We start from the raw sequence: 4,644 nt of genomic DNA, 5'->3' as shown, positions 1-4,644 counted from the left end.
TCTGTGTAGCCCTGGCTGTCCTGGAACTCACTCTGTAGACCAGGTTAGCCTCGAACTCAGAAATCCACCTGCTTCTGCCTCCCAAGTGCTGGAATTAAAGGCGTGCAAAACTGTGGAATGTTTTATACTTATTATTATTATTAATTTATTAGAATGACTTTATTTAAATACACTAGGCCCCAGCAGGCTACGTGGCTTTGCCAGGCTATGAGCTGCCTAAGCACACTGCAGTCCATGGTTGCAGCATTGATCCACACACACCAGCTTCTCTTCACATCTGGCAGGGCCATAAGACGGTGGGGAAAGAATACTGTCTGGAATCTGGAACTGAGGTTGAGACTTGGCATCATTGGTGAGGGTGCTGATGAAGACAGGCTCACCCTAACTTTGTACTGGGTACAAAGGCCCTTGGACTATTTCTGAGGGTAAGGCTGGAGCCAATTAGATCTTGGCACTTTGGTCTGGCTCCTTCTCTCCAATCTGACAAACCCAGAACAGGCCTCCCTGACACTTCGACTTAATCCCCTGGTCAATTAGAGTGGCAAAAGGTAACGGGTTAACTGCAGCTTTTTTAATTCTAAAGGGTCTAGATCTCCAAAACACCTCCCTCACAAGGGGCCTCTGTAGCAGAATTTTCCCTGTCCAATCACTTTAAATATTAATATAACAAGAAGCCTGTGACTGGACAGGGAAAAGGGAGGCAGAGCGAGGAGTTGCAGAGATGGAAATGGAGGAGACAAGTAGGGGAGAAGGAAGCAAGATGGAGGACGAACAGGATGATTCAGATTCTGCCACAGGTAGATATAATATCATATAGGGATAGAATAATTGGAGTAACTTGTCTACTCTGGGTGGGCAGCTTTACCATTATCAATTAGCTCTGAAATTATTGTGTTGGCATCTTGTGAAAAAAGGTTTGTTTTTTTTTATTTGAACAGAAAAGGTGATATGTAGCAGGAGTTTCCCTGTCCAATTAATTTAATTATTAATACAACAAAAGGCCTGTGATTGGACAGGGAAAAGGGAGGCGGAGCAAAGAGTAGCAGAGAGGAAGACAAAAGAGATAGGAAGGAGAAGGAAGATGGAGCAAGAGGAAGATGATCCTGATTTTGCGTGGCTTTAAATAGCCACAGGTAGCTATAAATACTATATAGGATAGAATAATTGGGACAACTTGTTTAATCTAGGTGGGCAGCTTGTATCATTTATCAATTGGCCCTGAATTTATTGTGTGGGCATCTTGTGAATTGAGAATTTATTTATATATAAATCTGACTAATTAATTATAAGCTTCTAGAGTTTTGATTTTACTGGGTTACTGGGAATTGTGACAGCTAACTTCGAGGTGGGCGGTCATTGCATGAGGCTGCCATGGCAACAACCCACCAAGAGAACTCGGGAGCTCAGGCCAGAGAGTCTGTTGAGATGAGAACACCCCGCTGGAACCATGTGCCCGGCGTAGTTTGGGAACTTTCCGATCTTTTTAATATTTCCTGCAACAGGCTTCTGCCACAGAGAGATGCTGCTTCTAACCACAACCAGCCTGTTCGTTCCAGGCCAGTGAGCAAGTGTGGTTGGGAGAAAGGAAGAAGCTGGTTGGGGTGCCTTCATGTGCAGCCTCCAATCTCACAGGGTCCTGAGGCCCATAAATTCTGTCAGTTCACCATCAGCAGGGAATGACAGAGCTCTGGATGCTATGGGAAGCCTAAGTGTTGTAAGCCGTGTAAGCAAGGGAAGCCGTGGGCAGGAGATGGGGAGTTCTCTCAGTACTCAATAAATAAAGCCTTGACAATGGTACTGAAACCAGGATGTGTGCGAAGCAAGCAGCAAGACCTGCAATCCACAGTCCTTACAGTGTCTCAGGGTCCCTGCATGTGGCTGGGGCTTGCACATTAACCCTGAAGCTATTTCCTGTCCTCAAATGCCCAGGGTGGTCCTAATTCCTACCTGGTTCCCAGGTGGACACGAGTGTGTCCTGCTCTCTCCTGAACCCAGGCTCTAACCACTGCTTGAGTGCTTCGTCAGTCTCCCAAACCCAAACTGAGACAAAACTTACCCCCTGCCCCAGTTCTCAGTTGATCCAGAGGCATGGACAACACAGAATGATGAGCAGGGGAGACAGCAGCTGCCTCCGGCCTCAGGGCACTTGCATGGGAAGGGGGAGGGCCAGCCCAGCCTAGATTGGCAGCAGCAAGGTCTCTCTATGGTAGTAACCATAGTTCTACACAGCCAGACAAAGGCCTGACTGAGAGAGGAGTGGGCCTTTACCAGAGCTCTTCCTGTAAGGGGCCAGTTAGTAGTCAACCCCAGGTCTCAGGCCATCACCATTGCGGGTATTTCAATGTCCTCTCTTGGCCCAGGATTTCTGGGCCACACGGACTTGATAGTGGCACACACTCATATATACTCACATACCCACTCATACATACAGGCAGTTCCTCTCTAACACTCCAACTCAAGAAAGTAAGTTCTAAAAGTGGAGTTAACGTCAGTGAGAGGTGGTGATGTCACAACTTGAGAAGGTTTTCCTGTGGATGAAGCAGACACCATCTTCTTTACATCCCTTCTTAGAGACCCACATCTTCTTGTTTTGTTTTGTTTTGTTTTTCGAGACAGGGTTTCTCTATATAGCCCTGGCTGTCCTGGAACTCTGTAGACCAGGCTGGCCTCGAACTCAGAAATCCACCTGTCTCTGCCTCCCAAGTGCTGGGATTAAAGGCGTGTGCCACCACTGCCCGGTCCACCCACATCTTCTTAAAGTGAACACAGAGCCTCCAGTCAGCGTGGAGTACAGTCTGTCCTGGGGGACAGATATTTTCATCATCACATCTTTTGGAGCTAGTTTCTTTGCTTTACTCAGTCACCAAAACCTTTGAGCAAGGTAGAACCCCGGAGATTACAATGCTGGGAAAAACTGTATGCCATAATCCAGGACTTCTGGACAGCAAACACCAGCACCTCATGGACACCTTCACTCTCCTTGCCATTCACGGTTCAGGGGCCAGGCACCTGGAAGGGCTGATCTTAATGGTTCTGCCATCAGGCAGGTTGTACTGAGCCTTCTTGGTCTCTAGCATCTCATCCTTCTGGGGCTTTATGGACAGGTAGCAGGCTCTTTCTTTTATGACCTTGACAATCTCAACTCAGAGGAGTGGAAATCATAACCCACCTTCCATAGGTAGAGGCAGAGGAAGCATCGTGAGACATCTCCACCAGCAACATCCATGCGCATGATGAAATGAGGCATGGCGAAGCCTTCACAAATCAGGACTACATGGGTGACAGCATCCCCAGAATCCCATGGTGCTGCCTGTGGCATAAAGCTTGCACTGAAATGAAGAGAGCTGGCATGTTGAAGATCTCGAAGAAAACTTCTACGGCTCACTCCTGGGTTTTTCTGAGGGAACACAGGCTGCTCCTCTGAGGAAGTCTGCAGTTGGTCCTTAGAAGAGACATATTGCCAGGTGGGCTCTATGTTATCTCAGTCTTTGATGAAGCGCTGTTCCATGGGGTATCAGACTGACAACAGTACTCCACAGCTTGGGAGCCAATAAATATGTCACCTTTGAGGGCTCCTGCTATGACAAACATATTTGGGTCTGCCCACATAGTTTGAAAAGCAATATTTGAGGATCTGGTCACCAGTGAAACCAGCTTTAACTATATCCGTTGTCCATCACAGCAGGCTGGTTTGTCGATCACATCATAGGATTCCATGGCAGAGGAATCTTTCCTTCTGAAGAAGGAGCTGCCAGCCCGGTCTGCTCTCCACTTACTATTTTAGACCACAGATGATCACAGGAAGCTGAAGCCACAAGTACAGAAGGAGTGCCATATTAGAGACATAAGAAACCACTTTAAAAAGAGAAAACAGATGGCTCAGTGGTTACGAGCACTGACTGCTCTTCCAGACGTTCTGAGTTCAATTCCCAGCAACCACATAATGGCTCCCAACCATTTATACTGGGATCCGATGCCCTCTTCTGCTGTGTCTGAAGAGAATGACAGTGTACTACTCACATTAAAGAAATCTTAAAAAGAGAAAACCACAGAATGGTGTGCACCTTTAATCCCAGCACTAGGGAGGCAGAGAGAGCTCCAGGACAGTTAGGGCCACACAGAAAAATCCTGTCTTGGAAAACCAATAAAAGAAAAGAGAGAAAACATACCAAGGCAAACTGTAGACAAAGCTGGAGTGAGCCGGGCTTTGGTCCCAGCATCAGGGGCCTTGCTTCCCTATTGTATGACCTAGGAGTGTCTGGGGAGATAGATGGTTCAGTGGTAAAGAGCACTTGCTGCTCTTCCAGAGGACCTGGGTTCAGCTCCAAGCATGGATGGCTCACAACTCCCTGGAACCCCAGCTTTAGGAGATCTGATTCCCTCTTTTGATACCCCCCACCCACGCACACACATGACATATACTCATAGACATAAATAAAAATAAAAATTGTCACACTAGGGTTGGGGAGATGGCTCAGCAGGTAAGAGCACAGACTGCTCTTCTGAAGGTCCTGAGTTCGGATCCCAGCAACCACATGGTGGCTCACAACCACCCATAATGAGATCTGACGCCCTCTTCTGGTGTGTCTGAAGACAGCTACAGTGAATTATGCCGGCCGAGCAGGGCTGGAGCAGGTGGGCAGG

At 47.6% G+C, this 4,644-nt stretch overlaps 1 pseudogene; it reads right to left on the bottom strand.

Moving 5' to 3' along the window:
• Positions 1-2,488: 2,488 nt before the first annotated feature.
• On the bottom strand, positions 2,489-3,717 carry LOC116070936 (annotated as a pseudogene).
• Positions 3,718-4,644: the final 927 nt, after the last annotated feature.

This window comes from Mastomys coucha, unplaced genomic scaffold (assembly GCF_008632895.1).
Source record: "Mastomys coucha isolate ucsf_1 unplaced genomic scaffold, UCSF_Mcou_1 pScaffold22, whole genome shotgun sequence".
In the NCBI taxonomy this organism is placed as follows: domain Eukaryota; kingdom Metazoa; phylum Chordata; class Mammalia; order Rodentia; family Muridae; genus Mastomys; species Mastomys coucha.
The sequence above is the reverse complement of the archived record's forward strand: the minus strand, read 5'-3'. Positions and strand labels throughout refer to the sequence as shown.